We start from the raw sequence: 21,429 nt of genomic DNA, 5'->3' as shown, positions 1-21,429 counted from the left end.
CCATGTTCCGGGCACTTCTCTACTGAAGGAAGATGAAAAACTCCTGCAAACATTATTGAATTCTGTATCTCTACAGATGTGAATTTACCTTCTTTCCAAGTGAATATAGAAATTTATGAAGCTTGACCATTTAAAAAACCAAATTTCAAAGATTAAAAATATACAAATAACATTGTCTGACTATAATGCAATAAAATCAGAGAATAACAGGGTTTTTAATATCTAAAACTTCTTTTTTTCTTTATAATTTAAAAGGTATTCAAACACCTTTTTGGGAAAGGAGTAAACAAAAAATAAAATTGCAGAATTTCTTGGCAATGATAATAATGAAAATAAGACAAAATCTTTATGCTAAAGCAATTACTATAGGAAAGTTTGTGGCTTAAACACCTGACAAAAATTAATTGTAGTTATAAGTGAATTTAATATCCAAAATAAAAAACAACAAAGTAAACCAAACAGAAGAAACTAATAAATACAAAATTATAAATAATGACTTGAATAACAGAATTGTAGGAATAAATCCAAAAGCTCAATATTTAAAACATACAAACTATTAACCAGTTAAGTTTTAAAAGAAAGAAAAAAAACAAATATGCAAAAATAGACATGGCAACATAAAAATAGAAAAAAAAGAACAAAAAATAGTTTGAATAATTCTATGTAAATAAATGTGACAGAAATAGGTATTTTAAGGCCAATGTGACTTACTAAAATTGACGCAACAGTAGTTTGCAGAATATTTATTTAACAATGCAAAGATGTGTTGCATTTGTTTAACTATGGAAAGATGTGTTGCTGTTTTACCTTGCATGTCTAAGGCATCTGCTTGGTTTAATAAAAAAAAAAAAAAAAATGAATGGCCCACAGTGAGGGAGGAGGTATAGGTGGGACTTCTGGGTAGGGAGAGTAAGTAGGAAGAAAAATTTAGGAAAAGGAAGAAAGAAAGAGAGATGGCAAGGAGACACAAGGGGCGAGCCATCAGGGGCCAGCCAGCCAGACACTGAGGAAGCAGGAAAGTAGGACATACAGAATGAAAGAAAGGGAAAAAGCCCTGAGGCAAAACGTAGATGAATAGAAGCAGGTTAAATTAAGTTAAAAGAGCTGGTGGGACAAGCTAAGGCCGAGCATTCATAATTAACAATAAGTCTCCATGTTTTTTATTTGGCAACTGGCTATCTGTCCAAAGAAAAGACCAATTACCACTAGAGACAAAGTCTTTACAAATTTCTGCAGAAAAAAATAATTAAATAATTTGCCTCCACAAAAGCAAAGGAACAAGAAGTATGCACATGACACCTCCCAAATCAACATCTTAGTAACTTCTCTGCAGACATAATGAACAAAACAGAGATCTCAAGTTGTTTCCTATCACGGTATGACATAAAGTTGGAGGCTTCAGCCAATGGCATTTGCAGAGAATATGTTTATGCGTCTTAAGCAGTGGTCATACCTAGGGACCACTGGAGGTTTGGAAGGAAAACTTACATGACTGCTAATTAGTAAAGTTTTGTCCTTATTTGTAAAATTTATAAAGTTTTATCAAATTAACACATAAAAGGCCAGGTGTGCAAGGAGCAGAGTCGCTCTGGTATCTGGTGAGGATCTACATTGGTGCAGATAATTACCTCCTTTTTGAGTTTGCTTTTTTGTTTTTGAGACAGGGTCTCTCTAGTTAGCCCTGGATGTCCTGGAACTTGCTCTGTATAGATCAGGCTGGCTTCAAACACATATTGCTCTACCTGCCTCCACCTGCCCAGTGCTGGGATTAAAGGCATGCACCACCACACTGGGAGTTAGCTATCTTCTTGATGGATCTTTACTTGGTGGAGAGCAGAAATAAAGAGCCTGTGCCTCCCCTTATTAATTTTTTAAACATGTATGTATTTATTTATTATGTGTGTGTATGTATGTTCACTATGCATTTTCATGTCACAGTGCACATGTAGAGAGCAGAGGACAACTTGTAGAAGTCAGTTCTCTTTTTCCACCATGTGTCTTTCAGAGATGGAACTCAGGTCATCAGGTTGTCAGGCTGGGCAGTGAATGCCTTTACATGCTGATCTGTCTCACCAGCCCAATTCTTCCTTTATAAAGGGACATTGATGGCTCCATGATGGTCTCATGATCTTATTCATAATTTCTGAAGACCCTTACTCTAAAGAGGTTCATGGGGGAAGGACTTCAATATATGTATTTTTTAAACCTTTTTTATTATTATATTTGTGTTTTAATTTTGCACATCAGCCATGGGTTCCCCTGTCCTCCCCCCTCCCGCCTCCGCCCCCACCTTCCCCCCATCCCCTCCCCTCCGTTCCCATCTCCTCTAGGGCCAAGACTCCCCTGGGGATTCATTTAAACCTGGTGGATTCAGTACAGGCATGTCCAGTCCCCTCCTTCCAGGCTGAGTAAAGTGTCCCTGTGTAAGCCCAAGGTTCCAAACAGCCAGCTCATGCACTAAGGACAGGTCCAGGTCCCACTGCTTGGATGCCTCCCAAGCAGTCCAAGCCACTCAACTGTCTCACTTATGCAGAGGGCCTGATCCAGCTGGGGGCTCCACAGCCATTGGTTCATAATTCATGTGCTTCCATTCGTTTGGCTATTTGTCCCTGTGCCTCTCCAATCTTGGTCTCAACAATTCACGCCCTTACAGTCCCTCCTCTTTCTCGACAATTGGACACCTGGAGCTCCACCTGGGGCCTGGCTGAGGATCTCTGCATCCACTTCCATCAGTTTCAATATATGTATTTTGAGGAGATGCACTCCTCTAGTATATAATATATAGGTATCTTCTGTCCTTCTGTTCTGACGGAGAAGTTGATAGTGAAATTGTATGATATTCTCACCAACTCTTCTTTAGACTCAACACCACACAGATCTCTACAATTTATTCTTCTCTATTTCCCCTCATCCCCATTACCCCCTACCAGACTTAATGCACACATTCTGGTTTATCTTGCTATTTGAAAGCTATAGTTTTTGTTTAAATATTTTTCCTAACATTTATTTGTTATGCGTGTGGGCACACATGTGCCATGGCACATGCACATGGAAGCTAGAAAATAACTTATAGGTATCATTTCTCCCCTTTTACTATGTGATTTCTGGGATAAAACTCAGGTTGCCCGGCTTGGTGGTAAGCTACTTTACCTACTGAGTTGGCCCAACCATCATTGTTCATTCCAGTTATTAAGCAGCAGCTCCATGCTACAACCCTGCAAAATCACCTGGTTCTCCATCTCTGCTCTGACAGGACTCAATATACTGAAAAAAGCACAAGGGAGCTTGATCAAAGCATGTGCATTCCTATCATTGCAGTTTGTACCATCTACATCTGACTGTTCACTGTCAGTCCTTCTTCCCAGCTCATGGACTTGGGTCATACCCTGGCTCTCTCAGCTGTTCCTTACTGGTCAAAGGCTGACACAGTTGTGATATTTTTCCACATGACATGTGACACTTAGACCCTTGGACCTTTGTGTCTTATCAACCCTTCAAAGGTTGGAGAGTTGTCTCCACCAGCATGGCTGATTGTTGGAGAGGTATTCAAGTCATGTGGTTCTCCATGTTTGATCCCTAGAGCAGCCATACTGAGAATCTGACAAAAATGCAAATTCCTGTGCCCCACCCCAGGCACACTGAATTTGAGATTCTAGGGCTGGTGGCCAGCAATCTGTGTTATTTGGATTCTGAGGCATGCTGAAACATGTGAACCAAATGCCCATCTTGGTCTGCTTTCTTACTCTTGACCTCAACTATATACAACCTTTAGCTCCTCAGGTGTCAGCCTTTTTAGTCTTTTTCAATATGTAATTCTAAAATGGTGTTTAATTATGTTTTCTTATATTTGTCTATTTGGCATCCTAACAAATGGTGAGCATTGTTTACATTCCCTTGTAATGCAGCTTTCATGAGTATGTAAAAAAAAAAAAATCCTATGACAGCCTCCAGCCAATCATAAGTCTACAACTACAATCACCCTTTTGTCTAACTTTCACAAACCAAGCCTGTATTCTCCCTGATCTAAATAACCCATGGTCAGTTATCAAACAACTGTGTCTGTGGTTTAGAGTTCTCTGACATTATCCATACTCGCCATTCCCAAGATATTCCTACTTCTCTCTCTTCATTTCCCACATAAATCCCAATAAAAGCTTTCATCTGGATTTTCCCTCCACTCCCAACCAAACTTGATGCTTCTCCATATGCCCCATCATGACATAGCATTCCATCTTTCATGAAATGTAAGCAATAAAAATCTTCTTTCAACACATTGACCTCGCTGTGTCATCACAGCCATATTGCAAATTAAAATCCCGTGGGAATAAATTGAAACAAGTGCCTAATAGAAATAGGAGCAATGTGACAATCAAGGAAGTGAGAAAATTGGGACAAAGACAAAATAGGTATGCAGGAAATGAGATGTAGCCTGGAAAAATTCATATACATCATGCATTCAGGAAGGCTCCTGCTTCTGTAGAAGAAAGGGTTAGGGGTGACCTAACACTTCAAACTGCCAGGGAAAACACACAGTTACCTCAAACGTTCAGGGAGTCACAAGACCACAGCCATGTTGTCCAGAGGAGCAAAGCTCTTCCTGGTGGGGGGGAAACTGAGGAGCACCCTACCCTTCCCAGATTCTTTTTTTTGGGGGGGGGGCTTGTGATTGCTAGGCAAGCACTCTACCACTGAGCTAAATCCCCAACCCCCTTTCCCAGATTCTTTATGGAGACTGTTGAAAATGGAGCATTTTGCTCAGCTCCCTGGGTCAGGCTGTGGAGAGCCACTTCTGTCCCATCTCTCAACTTAGATTGTAGCACAAACTCCAAAGCACATTTAATAACCTCATCTCGTGAATGATGTGCTTGAGTGGGGCTATTTCAGGGCTCTGGGTCAGGTGTTTCCTTACCTAATGATTTCCTTAATCTTAAAGGAAATGTACCGAATGTAGACCTAGACTTTTCCAGCATTTTAAATAAGCACATTTATCATCCACATAGTTACATCTTCCTATTATTATTCAATTGACCAATTAAAGAGACAAGTAATGAAACACATAAAAAGGAGACTTATTCAACATGGCCATTTAGGGAAGAGGAAGAAGCAAAGGGGTCCAGTGGTCACCAAGTCTACCTTCAGGAGTATTGACAAGAGGCTTAAGTTCAAATGAGACCAAGAGATAGTCGTCAATTGAGCAGTGCTGCCTAATTAAGGTTTTTTGCCTGTCACTGATCTGTCATTGTCTCAGCTCACTCAAGTCTATTCTGCAAAGTGGTCTGAGAATTTGTCAGAACTGCGTGAAATCCTGGGAGGCAAGTCCCTCCTCCGGATGGCCCTAGGCCTTCAGCGTTGTTTCCATTTCCCCAGGATGAGATGCCTCAAAAGTTTTTAATTCTTTGGAGTATAATGTTTCAACAGTCTGGTGGCCAACGGGAGAGGCACAAGTGTCCCCTCCTTGCTCATCGGGGTGGTTACCTCAGTGGTCTGGAGGAGAAGTGACTTTTCAAGTTCTCTTGCAGTGTTACTAATTTTAGTTGAGCTGTTGGGGCTAGCAAGGAGAACAGGCAGTCTAGGGCCAGATAAAGAGCACTTTCAATGAGGTTAATAGACAGCCAGCTACCACAGGCTTGCACAGTGACTCTCGAGGACTGGTCCAATCATCTACGATTGAGGGAGAGAAGGCTTATGGAAGATAGAAGCCCCAAAGGAAGGGGGGTAGGCGCGGACTGGTCCTGGCAAATGGAATTTAGATCCACAGCATCATAGGATAGCTTGAGTTCTCAGATCTCAGTGTCTTATCTCAATCTCAGCCAGATTCAGTTTGCTTGGCAGAGGCCAAAACAGAAAGTAGACAGGGGAGGGTGGGAAGTTTTGCTTGCTCCAGGGTTCAACTCACTCCTATCAGTCTGGAGAGGGAGCTGACAGGATTAGTGGAGGCCATGCAGCGAATCTGAACCTAGAGGGCCATCTCCAGGTATGATGGAGTGAAAGGTTAACCTCAGGAAAGACCTGAGTCAGGGGCCAAAGGAGCAAGGTCAGTGGAACGGGGCGGAGCCTGGGAACGGCTGGCAAGAGAGTGGGGCGGGCCCGGAGGCGGGGCCTAGCCCAGGGAGGCACGCGCCTGCGCACCGACTTCCCGGGGGGCGGGTCTACGCACGCGTAGTGCGCGGGCCCTGGAGGGCGGAGTCCCGGCGGGCGCCGGCCAAGGGAGGGGGCGCGGCGTCCGTGAAGTCCGGCGCTCCCTCAGGCCGTGGAGGCGATGCTGGCTGCTGCGGGGCCGGCGGCTGGGCGGACGGGGATGTGACCGGTCTGCCCCTCGCCTCTCTTCCATCCTCGGGCCTGCAGGTCGCTGGGCGACCCGCAGCCGGGCCGCGGCCGAGGAGGCAGCGCGACCTCCCCACGGTGAGAGCCGGGGGTCAGGGATGGGGTCGCGGGGGCGCCCGAAGGTGCCCGGCTCGGGGGCGCGGCGCGGCGCGGGCGGGTGGAGGGCCGGGCGTCCTTGGCCGTCAGCGTTCTGGGGCGACCCTCGGAGCCCCCTCTCCCGAGCCGCCTGCGGTGCAGCGGGCAGGCCGGACGCCCCTGCCCGGCGGTGCTGTGACGGGAAGGGGCCGTGGGACGCCGGGGCTGTCTCCTCTCTGCACCGGGAAACCAGGGCGAGGCTGAGGAGCCCTCGGATTTCAAAGCTAGGATGCTCTTGTTGGAAAGGGAAAGTACCTGACAGCCCGGGATGAGTGGGGATTTTTTTTGTTTTTTGTTTTAAATCACTGAGTCAAAACAAAGACACGCCCTAAAACACGTCTTGAAAAAGAACTTTGGTATATTATACCGTATCTGTAGGTTCAGGTGCTTTCCCCTACTCCTCTCTCTCTCTTTTCTGACATCTATTTTTATGCAGTTTTAAATGTATCCACTTTCTTGACAAAGTAAAGGGAGGGGGTATTTATTTGAGATGGACGTTGGTGCTAAAACCTGACATTGGATTTCAATAATTGCAAATTCATCTCTGCTGCTACCTAGCCAATTAGGCTTGCTGATTGTAGAGTAGGCCTTGGCAGTGGAAATTACTGGCGCACAGACTCTTTGCGGTCCCAGATTGGAATGCCATGTTTCACTTAGAGAAGCCAGGTATAGGTGCATGCCTTTAATCCCAGCATTCAGGAATAGAGGCAGATGGATTTCTGTGAGTTGCACGCTAGCCTGGTCTACATAGCAAGCTCGAGGCTAGCCTTGACTTTTTTGATCGAGAACATTAAGTACCAATAGATATATGTATTTAGATAGATGATTGACATATCGTCATTTAGACTAAAAAGACTTTAATCACTTTAATTTGCAAGATAAGCACAAGATATGTCTTATAATGTGTAGTCTATAATTCATAAAGATGTAAACATTGATGAACTGTTTGCACGGATTCAGTCTTCTTTCCAGACTTTCTTGATGTTTGTGTCTCTTAATTTGTTAAAGCACATTGCTGTTATATGGTGGTTTTCGTTCTTGTTCTGAACAACATTGACCTCAATCTTTAGGTTAAAAATACTTCCAACCCTTAACGTGTAATTTGTATTGTTTCTTTAATGCGCCATAAGAAGAAAGAGCCATCCTGAGAGCAGGAACTTTTTATGTTTCCTTTCCTCAGGTAGAAGTTTCTGCTTGTTGCCTCATTGCTTTTGACTGTGTTGAGGGAAGAAGAGAATTTTAATGTCATGCTTAGAAGTCCTTCAGTGGCATCACAGTCTGTGCTGGGAAAATCCAGTCTTTCCCAATTTCTGGAGCTTATCTCCATTCTCATTGCATCTGCAAGTATGCATGTCCTCTCTATTAGGCTATTTGCAGTTCACAGAAGATGAAACCTTCCTCTGTTCCCTCCGTCCAGAATTGTCTTCCCAGTAAACGTTTTGCTCTTATAACCTCATGGAAGTATTGAATTTGAGTCTTGTCCACGTGTCTCCCATCTCCCCCACACCCCAACGGATCCAGTAGCGCCATTCCATTGCGCACTTAGTGTTTTGTCGATTGGAAGTTCATGGTTTGCTTAATGTATCTCCCCCAGGCTTTCGGGTTTCTTTTGAAGTTTGCTGGTGCAGCACATACTGCTAAAATCTGTTTACTGGATGCATTTTTGAGGAAAGGGTCCAGGCTTGAATGCAGATTTAAGATAAATGAGATATGTTTAGACTGTCTTTCAGTACCAGAAAACTTAGAAAAGAATACCATTGATTACTTTTAAAAAATGATGAATTTGCTTTTATTATTATTATTATTATTATTATTATTATTATTATTGTTATGTGTTTTGCCTGCAGGTATGTCTGTGTGCAGGTGTCAGAATCAATCCTTGGAACTGTAGTTACAGACTGAGCTGCCATGCGGGTGCTGGGAATTGAACCAGGGTTCTCTGGAAGATCAGCCAGTGCTCCTAACTGCAGAGCTCTCTCACCAGCCCCAACATTACTACTTTTATTTGTTTAAAGATGAAGTAAAAAATGATAGTGGTTAGGGATGATATCCTGCTTATGATGGAAAAAAGTCAATTTTCTTTAAGATGGAGGAATGAGAAGATCATGGCCAGTAAGGGCTGGTTTAGAACTTTATTTTGGGGTTCAGTGATTTGCCTGCAGTCCTATGGATAGAAAGCGACAGAGATGGGAATATAATCTAAGTCTTTTGACCATCCTTTTACTCTCCTTTATCCTAATTCTAAGTCCAAATTTTTAAAAAATTACATTTATTGTGTGTGTGTTCACATTCACACATACTCATGATCCTGTGCCAGAGTGTGTGTATTATGATGTGTGTGGAGGTCAGTTGTAGGAGTAGGTTCCCTTTCACCAGCATGTGAATGCTGGGGATAGAGCTTTGTCCAGCTGGCAAGCAATACCTTAACCCACTGAGCCATCTTGTCCCCTCCTCCCCTTTAAAGAGTTTCACTGTAACCTAGGCTATCCCAGAACTCCATGGGTTGCTCAGTTCAGGCAGACCTCAGATCTCTGCAGCCCCTGTCTCCGCTTTCTGAGTGTTAGGATAAGAGAAATAAGCCATCGATGCCTAGCCTCTAATTCTTAGCAGAGGTTTTACCATCATGGTGAGGTATGAGAGAGGTGGATATTTATTAGAGGACTCTATTAGTAGATATTGAAGTTGAAAGATTTCACAGATTATTTGGTTCAGCGCTAAAACCTTTTCATTTTGAACAAAGCCTGAAAAAGCAAGTAGCTTGCCTCTGTATCCATTCAACCTCTATGCTGCAGTTCCTGACTTCATATTTGTGTGTTTCTCACTGCTCTGTGGAGAAGTCTGCTTGTGTTTCCTCTCCTCCTCTGAGTCCTCAGCTGCCACTCCTAGAGACCTAAAGCCCTTAAGTGGCTAAGAAACGTGATACCTCATTTGGGAAAATGGGAGAAACTGGGCCCTTACCACTCCACTGGGCTGCAGCTTGCACTTTGGTGTTGGGTGCCTCTGGCCACCATATGGAGATCCTGCACAGTTCCTTCTGATGGTGAAGTGAGATTTCGATATAATTGGGTGACAGCTTGGTAATAGCATGGCTAAAATTACATGTGTAGCTTGCATGTTGTGAGAAAAGCTGCTCTGGTAGTTTTTTAGTGACAAAAAATGATTATTGTAGATTTATGTTTATAAAAAGTTGGTTTTTAACTATGTGCTTAGTGTGGTGGGCCTGACCATTTCCAAAAGGCATTTTGTTTTACAAATGGTCAAAGAAATAAAATCAAAAGAAATTATTCCTTGTTTCTTGTTAGTCCCATATAATTTTATATCATTGATTGATTGGTGTGTAAATGTAATCTTTAACCTGTACTTTCATATTTGGTAGGTTTTCTTTTTTCAGTTTTTATACCTTGAGTTATTATACAGTGTTTTAGAGAATAGTTACTTATTTCTAAGTGGACGTGTAAGTTGCTTATTTTGTAAGTAGTGCAGTTAGTGTTGAGGTGCTCTGGACGGCCTTACTCGAATGTTCAGGACTCTACAGTCACTATATCGCCACACATTCATCATCGTTTTTCCTGTAGGCTAAAGGCCCATGGGAGGAACTACAGTATCAGAGGGTATGAAGATTTTGTCAGTTTCAAAAGCTCTTGCTACATTTACTTTAGAAAGATTTGTACTTCTTCCAGCAGAATTCAGTAGACTAATTTTGTCAATACTTCCATGGTCTTTTGTTTTGAGTTTATCTTAAAAAAAATGAAGGTAAGAGTACTTTCTGTCTTAACAGTTAAAGGCATATGCAGGTTTTATTTCAGTTTTATTTTCTTCTCTTTATGAATAGGTTGTCCTTGTCCACAGATTCACTGAACTATTCTTATTAGCATTAACACTGAAATATTATTTTGTTACTCTTTATATTTATTTATTAAGACAGAGTTTCTTGAAACCTAGGCTGACCTTGAATCCTAATCCTTCTTACTCTACCTTCCATGAATTATAGGCACGTATCAACATACCTGACATGTTTTAGTACTGAAGACTTGGTAACTTTTTAAAATTTTATTAGAATCATTGACTTTAAAAAATACTTTGTAATTTTGTCTTTTAATTGTGAGGTCTGAGTATGGGTACCCCACCATCTGAAGCATTGTGTTATTCAGCTTCTAGAGCTGTCCTCCTATCTCAGTCCCCCTTAGGCTGGAATTATAGGCATGAGCCATATTTCTGTTTGGTGCTTACTTTTGAAAGATGAATTATGGGAACAAGTATTAATTAGAACATTTAGTAGGATGCTTCTCAACTCCTTAGCCTTATAATCCTGTTACCTTTTAAATATTCTAGAATACCTTAATGGTTTTTTTGCTTATGTGAATTATAATTTTTGATATTTATTAAAGTATAAATATACATTTATTTTTGATTGCTTAGAGTAACAAATTTGTAATATATTAAAATTGTGATAAATTTTAAACAAACCAAAGCCTTCATGAATGTAGTGTATTTGTTTAAGTTTTTGTTTGTTCAGGGTTGATCAGAAGATCACTTCTGATTTAACTTGAATTGTTAATTATTTAAAAGCTGCAAATAAAAGCCTTGTTAACTGTTATTTATTTATTAATTTGGGGAAGTGATGTACTCTAGACAGATAAGATAGCCCAGAACAATAGTTATCAGGTATACTTCACTAATATCTGACATTTCAGTCTTTACTACTATTCATTGGCCACCTAGAAGTATCGTTTTATGGGTGACATATAAAGGGATCTGCTGAATAACGTAGGTAGCTTTAGCAAGCAATGGGATAGCACCTGGTCAATCTTCTCTTTAAAAGGCCCTGTTCCAAATGTGTATTATCTTATTGCTGTGCTAAAGATTGGACTTCGTTTTCTGGGCATTCAAAAGATATATTTTTTAAAACCAAACCAACAATTCCTGACAGGTGAAGTTTTTCTTCTATTTGCCTTTTTGTGTTGACTAGTAGTTTAAATATGGCTGGAGGATTTGTTGGTCTTCAAAATACCCTAGATACCTTTTAGGGAAATGGCTGTTATAACAATGTAGAAATATATTAAGCTGTGTTTCTTGTGGAAAGTGAAATAGATCCTATGTGAAATAAAGTCTGATCTCTGAGGGAGAAGTGGAGATTGCAGGTATTTCTTGAGAGGTAAAAGACAGTGAGTAACCCTTTATAAGAGGGTGGGAATGTGGAGTGGTGATTTGGAAAGAACTGAGATTGGCGTGTGCTCCTAGTGCTTTGTTGTGTTTTTTCCCATTGCTCTGTGATATATTGTACCTAATCTTGTGGTACATCTAACCTCTGTCTGATTGTGTGCTTGTCAATGATAAGGGCTGAGTAGGAAGTATGAATGAATACTGGATAACATGACATTGGAAGAAGGAAGAGACTTGTGGGAAATAAATCATCCACTTCAAAGGAGTGACCGAGAAAGCCCTGGAATATGACAGCCATAGGAGCATTGAGGGAACCACAAGTGAGGAAGCCTAAGGACATATTAGCACACTATGCATTGGAATGCCGTCCCAGGCTATAGTTAGTTCTAGTTGATGTGCCCTAACGTGACAGTTTCTACTGGTACTGACAACCCTCCTGCCCCCATATTTTCTCAGCATTCTGTGGCTTCCTGTTTCTTTTGGTTTCTATCCTTTGATTGCCAGGGTGCTTGCTGATGCTGGGGTGTGACTCAGCTCATTAAGAGATCAGCCAGTCAGAATGCTCCTTTCTTTTTGTGTGCATTGACCAGTCAGAAAATGTTATGTGTAGTCTTTGAGCTTAGCTCTTGTCTAGTGAGTTAGTTGCTTTATGCCTCAGAGTGAATCTTTTTAGAGATTTCTGGTTGCTTAAATTGAGTCCTGGAGCTATGAGGAGGTAGAGGATTATTAAAAACTACATTCATGAGAACTTTTTTCCACCCTATTTTTCTTTGTTGACTAGTAGCTTAATTAGAATATGAGGGGATCATCTTTGAGGATTATTTGCTTTAAAAATGGCACCAGTTGTTGCAAATAATCAAGAATCTGTGTTCTTTGTATGAGCACATAAAATGTGTGGGAGACTTTTAAGTTTACTTGGTCAATTCCTAACTTTTTTTTTTTTTTTTTTTTTTTTTTTGGAGGTAGGGTGTACTTGTAGCCCTGACTGGCCTGGAACTCATCGATCCACTTGCCTCTGCTTCTTGCTTGGTGAAGCAGAAGCATGGTGGTCCACAGTTTCTGTTTTTATGTTAGGCATTGAAAGGGCCAGAAAATACCTCATGTGTTACTAGATATTTTCTATTTCCCATTATTCTCTACTCTTTAAAATGTAAAAAGAAGAACAATTTCTAATCCTATGGTTTTGGATTGCCTGCCTCCCCACCTAGCCACCTCCCCACACTAAGATATCATAATCTCTTGATGAGTGAGCTGGTAGTATACACTGGGGACGACAATGAGGCAGCCATCAAAGGTTCTTTGACTAGTTCTTGTCATCATATTAATGATATTTGGTTGCAGCCTGAGTGCTTTGTGGAAATTTGAGAGCTTTCTCAGACCATTATGTCTTGGCAGCCAATGTTAGGGTTGAAAGTTCCAGTTTTCTCAGAAGACCACAGCTTAGAAAAGCAGGAACTATTCATAACAGCTCTTAAGTGTGTAGAATGGGGTTGGCGTTATTTTGGACAGAGTTGGTAGGCCAGCTTATAGGAAACAATCAGGTGGTATTTCTTGTCAAGGGATGGAGAAGCAGAGAAGGCCATTTTTCTTTCTTTTTTTCTTTTGCCCTCCCCACTTAGAATTGTTAACCCTTATTTTTGTCCTTAGCTAGAGTTAGGTTCTTTTGTGAGTGTACTGTCTTGCAGTCAGTGTTTCTCTAGGACTTGAGAACTTCTGCATTGCTGATTTCTTTAATCCTGGCTTTAAAAACAGACCAAGTCCAAATGGAATCAGTCATCACCATTGAAGGTGGGTGAGCACTTGCTTGGCATAGTACAACATAGTACTTTTTGGAGCTTACATACAAGTGAGACAATACAAAGAAAATAAGTACGTGTATATACAGTATCTCAGCTGCTGCAGTCCTGTGGAGAAAGGTAAAGCAGATTGAGGTGGAAAGAGCATGGTGGGGATAGTGCTGTTTTTTTACAGGATGGTTAGGCAAGGCTCTAGTCAGAACTGATTTCTGAGCAGAGATTTTTAAAGTAAAAGTGTGCACTGTGCAGATTGTAGAAGAGAAAACTTTTTTTATAATTAACATTTTTTTAAATTTAATTTTTTAGTGTGGTATGGCAGGTGCTTATTTTCATGTGTGTGTATGTTGTATGCATTTGTGTGTGGAGGACAGAGGTGGGGTGTTCAGTATCTTCCTCAGTTGATCTTCACCTTGCTTTTGAGGGAGGGTCTTTTGTTGAACCTGGAACTCATTGGTTCAGCAAGACTAGCTGGCCAGTGTGCTCTGGGGATCGTACTGTCTCCACCTGCCCAGCAGTAGTATTACAGATACTTGTTACTATGCCTAGCTTCTTACGAGGGTGCTGTGGATCTGAATTCAAGTCCTTATGCTTATACAGAAAGTGCTTTTGTGACTGAGCCACTTTCCCATTCCTTAGTGAAGAGAACATTTGATAAACATGGAACAGAGGTGCTGAGATCCTCTGCTGTATGCTTGGTCTCTTTTCAGAGTGACTGGTAGTGGAGGCATTGAAGGGAATGATTGGCAGAAAGTGATGCCTGATAGGTGTGTTGAGTTGGGGGAGTCAGACCATATGTGGTTGTGTAGACTCTAAAAATTCAAAGCCAGTGTAGAATTTTGACTTTATTTGCTTTGCTGGAGATTAAATTTAGGCCCTCCCAGTTACAAACTACTGAGCACCATCTTCAGCTTTGCTTATTTTAAATGGTTTTCTTTGCTGCTAAGTAGAGAATGTCAGCATTAGGGATGAATGAGATCATTTAGCCAGCTGCAACTGTAAATTGAGTTGGGTGATGGCATTGATTTTAGACAGGAGTTGGGAGAAGTATTTGATGATGGATTGGATATGGCCTGAAAAACTGGAATAGAGCTGACATTGATAAGTAAAACTGCGTAAGAAGCATGTTTTAGGGGGAAATAATTAATGAGTTTAATTTTGGATATGCTAAGTTAGCAGTGGAGAAACTGTAGATATCTTGGTATATTTCTGTCTGTACTTCTAAGCTAGAGATACAAGTTTTCAGTGATTGGCAGATAATATTTAATGCCCTGAGAACTGATTAATATAGGTTAGGGAGTGAGTGTGGCTGGGAAGTCCAGAGATATTCCCTGAGATCCCAGAATACTGAGAAATAGAGACAAACATACAGATACACCAGTACATATGCACACATTCACACACATACATTTGAAAGCAGAAAGTAAGTGGTTCCGGGACAGCCAGGACTATGCAGACAAATGCTGTCTCAAAAAACAACAACAAAAAAAAGAAACAAAACAAAACAAAACAGAAAAGCGGAAATGGTGTCCATTAATTCAAATGAAAGGTTTTGTAAGGGAGGAGGATGCAGTTGTTGTTTATCCTTTGACTCTTTCACTCTTTGGGGGTCCTCCAGCCAGCTCCCAAATAATCACTCATGAAGACTTATTATTACTTATAAAAGCCCAGCCTTAGCTTGGCTTGTTTCTAGCCAATTTTTCTAACTTAAATTATCCTGTCTATCTTTTGCCTCTGGGCTTTTATCTGTCTTTATTCTGTATACTTTCCTTTCCTTTTTACTTTGTGGCTTGCTGTGTAGCAGGGTGGCTAGTCCCTGATATCCTCCTCCCCTTGTTCTTTGTTCCTTTTTCTCCTATTTATTCTCTCTGCCCACCAGCCCCACCTATCTTTTCTCCTGCCGTTCAGCTCTTTAGTAGAACAATCAGGTGTTTTAGACAGGAAAGTAACATAGAATTAAACAAATCCAACAAAAGAATGCAACACATTTTTGTATCGTTAAACAAATGTTCCACAGCATAAACAAATGTAACATACTGTAAAATAATATTCCACAACATTTCCCTTTTTTGTCTAAATAAAAATGAAAGGTTTTAACTTTTAGCATAGTAAAACTACATATAACAAAAACAGTTATCAAGCAAGAATTACGTTTACATTATTCAGTCCATTTGTATTAGGAGACTCAGAGAAAATACTCCATTATCTTAGTAGACCCGAAGTTTTACACTTAATTTACTTTCTATCATAACTGAGGAAAACTGTAACTATAACTAGTCTTCAATTCCATCAAAGACCCTCAAAGGGATGTACTATTACCTAACAAAAGAGACATCTTGCTGCCTAGACAGTCACCCAAAGTTCCTTTACAGCATTGGGGCACTCATCTTTAGCCTACAGGCCCAGAGTAGTGAAGCAGGAAATTTGAAGGACTATCCTACCTTGTATTGGCAAAGTTCGTCAGTTGCTTTCCTCTGTGTCCTGCAAAATGTTTGGCAAACTCTTTCCTGAAGCAGGAACCCTGAAGGACAGTCCCACCTTGTTTTGGCAGAGTTCAGCAGTCACTTTCCTGTGGGTCTTGCATGACCAGTTTATACAGCATACAGTTAGGCTGTCAAGGCAAAAGCAGTTTCTTGCCCAAATGCTGAATCTTGCCACTTTGAAGGCAAACTCCTATGAAGTTTCTTCAATGACCATTTTTTCTGAAGTAAATTGGTCCTGCCAGGAGCAGATGTGTCTCATTGTAATTAAAAGCCTCAGATTATTAAATGTCTTAAGTGATACGTTCTCTAGGTCTTTGAAGTTTTGAAGACCATTGTATGATCTTGAAAACATGCCTAATGTGTTATCTATAAGTTTGATTGTTATAGATGATTAACTGCTAACCTATGTTTCTTGATTATCCTAAATAGTTTGTAATAAATAATAGCTTTCAAAATTTAGAATTTTAGGTTACATTTTTAAATGAGCTACATAGGTACAATACCTTAAACAAGTGTAGAAACACACACATATGGATATATATATATATATATATATATATATATATATATTAGTAAACTATAACTTTAAATTTGTTTCAACATACCAAAATTCATGCCAATATCAAATATCTGAGATCAATTGTTGTCTTTTTATCCTATATTACTATATTCCCCTAATCATAACAAACATCCATTAACCACAAAATAACCAAAGACCACCCATACCCCTCAACTCTTGGGAATGTGGGCATAGTTTTCTCTAGACTGCTTCTTGTTGTCTCTGGGAAAAGGCATTTTTAGGGGTCCTTGAGAAAATTTGAAATAACGGCCAAGTCCAGAGAAGACCAGCAGTAACCTTTGTTGATATATATCATCTGTCAAGATTCAGGAGGTCCCCCTTGATCAAACCGGATCTATAATAACCCTGAAGGAATCTACAGCCTCTTGTCTCCTGTGGGAACAAAACTCCAAAGCATTTTTGATTTCCATTTGACAAATATATTTTTTGACTCCTTTTTTAAAGTTAAAGGTAGCTCTAGGTTGGTTCAATTTTGCAGTCCTGTTCACAATCCCATGTCTCCTAGCAGCTGTCTTTTGCTCATCAGCATTAAAAAAATTCAAAATCATACACTAAGGACAGGTCCCGGTCCCACTGCCTGGGTGTCTCCCAAACAGTTTAAGCTATTCAGCTGTCTCACTTATCCAGAAGGCCTGGTCCAGTTGGGGGCTCCACAGCTTTTGGTTCATAATTCATGTGTTTCCATTAGTTTGGCTATTTGTCCCTGTGCTTTTTACAGTCTTGGTCTCAACAATTCTCGCTCATACAGTCTCTTCTCTTTCTTGCCAATTAGACTCCTGGACCTATATCTACTTCCATCAGTTATTGGATGAGAGTTCTAGCACGACAGTTAGGATGTTTGGCCATCCGATCACCAGACTAGGTCAGTTCGGGCTTTCTCTCGACCATTGCCAGTTGTCTACAGTGGAAGTATCATTGTGGATTTCTGGGGGCCTCTCTAGCATTTTGCTTCTTCCTGTTCTAATGTGGTCTTCATTTATCATGGTCTGTTACTCCTTTGGAACCTGGGGCTTATGTGGGGACACTTTGCTCAGCCTGGAAGGAGGGGGTCTGGACTTGCCTATACTGAATCTACCAGGTTGAGCTGAATCCCCAGGGGAGTCTTTGCACTGAAGGAGATGGGAATGGAGGGGAGGGGCTGGGGTGAAGGCGGGGGCAGGAACCCATGGCTGATGTGTAAAATTAAAACACAAATATCCACATTAAAAAAAATAAAATTTGAAATAAAAAATGTATCTGTAAAATAACTAAAAAAAAATTCAAAATCAGCAATACTGTATAGGATCCAGACTCCCTGTGTATTTCCCATCTTTATGTGGCTTTTTTCTTTTATATTACTTTTACTGTCTCTTTAAAGACTTCTTTTTTAAAGCTATTTCTTTCTGTGACTGTCAATACCCATTTTCTTTCTTAAGCCTATACACTTCATAAAAAACACTGGAACCTGTTTTGTAGCATGAATTTCTAAAATGTCTTATTAATAAAAACAAATCTGGAGCCAGGTATTGGGGTGAACGCTGATTGATTAGAGAACCAGAACAAGCCACCTTGCCAATTAGTCAGCTGATCTTGTTTCCTCAGACTGAAAGCCTCTGAGTCCTCATCCAAATGGATCTCAGCTGAACTGCTGCTAAAAGCTAAAAGCTTAAAAAAGGCTCTAGTTCCTGGTCCTCATACCTTATATACCTTTCTGCTTCCTGCTATCACTTCCTGGGATTAAAGGTGTGTGCCACCATGCCTGGCTGTTTCCAGTGTGGAATGTGGTATCTACATTGCCACAAGTTTTTTTTTTTTTTTCTTTTATTTTGTTTTTTTGGTTACTTAGCTTGCTGTTTCTATTTAGCACTGAACAGCATTGCCTCTTAAAGGAGTCATGTCCCTTTTCTTTTATTTTTTTTTCTTTCCAGCTTTCTCAGGCTCTATATGGAAATATGCGCCCACGTTGAAACGCCAAAATACAGTTGCTTGTTTTACTCTTTCACTTTTTTAGAGGCCTACCTGGCTAGACCTTTCTTTTCTCGCTTCTTGATCTCACTTGCTCCTTCTTTTTCTCCTTCTATTTATTCTCTCTGCCTGCCAGCCCTGCCTATCCTTTCTCCTGCCTTGCTATTGGCCGTACAGCTCTTTAGTAGACCAATCAGGTGTTTTAGACAGGCAAAGTAACACAGCTTCACAGAGTTAAACAAATGCAACATAAAAGAATGCAACACATCTTTGTATCATTAAACAGATGATCCATAGCATAAACAAATGTAACACACCTTAAAATAGTATTCCACAACAGGAGGGAGTGATTATGATTAACTATGTCAGATTAATGCATATTTGGTTTTTGTGGGTTTTTTTTTTTTTTTTTTTTTTTTTTGGGTTTTTCGAGACAGGGTTTCTCTGTGTAGCTTTGCGCCTTTCCTGGAACTCACTTCGTAGCCCAGGCTGGCCTCGAACTCACAGAGATCCATCTGCCTCTGCCTCCCGAGTGCTGGGATTAAAGGCATGCGCCACCACTGCCCGGCTATAGATTAATGCATATTTGATGATTGTTAAGTTTATGGGGAAGTGGTTGAGGTGAAACTTGATTTGATGGCATGGAGTTAGTTGGCATAGAGGAATCCGATATAGCAGGGTGGGTAGTTTTGTAATTTATTAATCAGTGAACTTGAAAAAGTAGCAGTGGAAGCTTGTAGAATCAAGCAATTGTTCATTTAAAAAATATAGATATTTTATAGTAAATTTGTATATACACTTAAATTATATACAATTAATGGAGTGACCCAATAGAGGAAAAAAAATGGCAAGAGCCATTTCTTTGAGGCTCATATGAAATTAATTTAAGCACTCTAGCTACATCATCACTACACTTGATCTTAGCCGAAGGGCTGAGAAGTGAACCAGCACTACTTTTATTATTGCTAGGACAGACTATCTAGGAGAACAGTTAAGAGAGGAAGGACTGAATTTGGTTCATGGTTTGAAATGGTACAGGTCATTATGGTGGGAAAGGCATGCCCACCAATATGCTGCAGGGCATATTATGTCACTTAGGAAATAGATTCGGGCTAGAAGCTCGGCTGGGCTGTATCTCATGGCCCACTTTTTCAATTAGATACCATCTCTGAAAGGTTCCACAGCCTTTCAAAGTAGCACCACTAGTAGAGACAAGTGATCAAATATATGAGCCTGCAAGTGTGAGGGACATTTTATATCTACACTGTGACATATGTCCATGTGTATTTCCTTTTTTTTAAATTTCAGATAAACACAATGGCTAGTTGGCTGAGAGATGTATGGACGAACACACCCCATTATTTTATTTTCTAATAGAGGATTGATGAATTATCAGTTTATAGTTGTAGTTTCTATACACAGGTGATCATATTTTAACAAGTAAATAGGGAATGAGCTTAGTAGCCTCATATTTACTGGCTTTATTTTTTAGTAGTTTTGCTCATTGTTTGTCCTATTGGAGATACTAAAGATTTGGTAATCTCATGTGGTAGTTTTACCCTGAGGTGTCTCTTAAAAAAGAAATAAAATTAAAAACTAAAACAACAAAATTTAATTGATGTATAAATGGTCTACATTGTAGAGGAACATGTAGTGGCTTTTCTCTTCCCCACTTTTTTCTTAGTATCCCTGACATGTATATAACTGTCTGTGATTATTGAGATTATACTTGAGATGAACTCAGAAATTCTGTCCAGTGTATATATTCCATTCAGCACATTACAGCCTCCTGTGGTTTCTTGTTTAAGTAGTCAGCACTCTGCTGGAGCATCTTTGTACTTGCTTCCTAGTGTTCTCATTGGGCCAGTCTCCACCTTTCCTCTCTCAGTATTGACTCATGTTCTTGACTTTAGGGTTTCTGAACCTAAGCAGGTCCTATTTACTGAGTCTTCTGTGGCTCCGCATCTGCAGAAGTTACTTTTCTTTCTTTTATGCCACTTACGCATTTTGTGCTCACACAAGCTTTAGGGATGATGGACCATTTCCTTGAGAGTTCTATTGTTTTTCATTTTAGGATTGTAAGATAAATACAGAAAATCTTCTATGAACTTCCTTCTGTTGCTTATTGTCTTTGTGGTTCCAGGACAATGAGACATTGACATAGACATGCTTTTACATATGCTAGTCCTCATTTTTTAAAGCAGTCCTTCAGCATCTTAATACCACATTAAATTGCTTCCTCTTTGTGTTGCTGAGACAGGATCTCACAGTGTAGTTAATGTTAACCTTGATTACACTATCTGGAGTTACAGGCATCTTTCCAGGAAAGTTTGCTTTCCTGACTGGTCTTTATTAGCTCCAGTATAGATACTCGGTGGATTTTTGTTCATTTTATAACTAAGTAAAATATCAATATTGACCCAGTTTTGATTGACACATTTAGTTGGACATTTATATTATTTAGTTTGTATGTGATACACTGAAATAAACTATTTGAATAATGTTATTTCTAAGTACATGAGTATGTGGATGTTCATGTGTGTTATAAGTGTGGGCAAGTATGTGCCACAGTGTATGTGTATGTCAGAGGGCTTCTGAAAACTCATCCTTCCCTTTGACTCTGGGTTCTAGGTATGGAATTCAGGTGGTCAGGCTTGCACAGAAAGTGCTTCTACATGCTGAGCCATCTCTGGTTGAAATAACATTCTTAAAGACAGAGTTATACAGAAATAATCTTAGGGAACTAATTCTATAATAACTATTCTTGTCAGCAAATAGTAAATTTACTGAAAATTTTATTATGTATGTCAGATCTGTTTGTGTTTGAGATTTTCCTTTGGCTGTTCTCATTCATATTCATTCTCTTCCCTCTTCATATTTCTAAAGATATTGTCCTTAGTCATCTTCCACTTCGAAATTCAGTCTGTCTTCAAACTCATTCCATAAACGTGATCTACCTCCTAACAGCTTCATTAGTGCTTGTCAACATCATGTAGGTCACTCAGAT

At 40.1% G+C, this 21,429-nt stretch overlaps 1 protein-coding gene across 4 annotated transcripts in view; it reads left to right on the top strand.

Annotated features, from left to right (window-relative positions):
* The first annotated feature begins 6,177 nt into the window (after positions 1 to 6,177).
* The window catches only part of Ccser2 (coiled-coil serine rich protein 2), a 129,485-nt gene continuing 114,233 nt past the window's right edge, over positions 6,178 to 21,429 (top strand). For all 4 annotated transcript variants that reach the window (XM_036198906.1, XM_036198909.1, XM_036198908.1 and 1 more), the window contains exon 1: positions 6,178 to 6,402. The gene's annotated coding sequence lies outside the window, so the exon portion shown is untranslated. The remainder of the gene's footprint in view (positions 6,403 to 21,429) is intronic.

This window comes from Onychomys torridus, chromosome 9 (genome assembly GCF_903995425.1).
Source record: "Onychomys torridus chromosome 9, mOncTor1.1, whole genome shotgun sequence".
In the NCBI taxonomy this organism is placed as follows: domain Eukaryota; kingdom Metazoa; phylum Chordata; class Mammalia; order Rodentia; family Cricetidae; genus Onychomys; species Onychomys torridus.
Note: the sequence above shows the minus strand (reverse complement) of the source record. Positions and strands in the feature narration are given on the sequence as shown.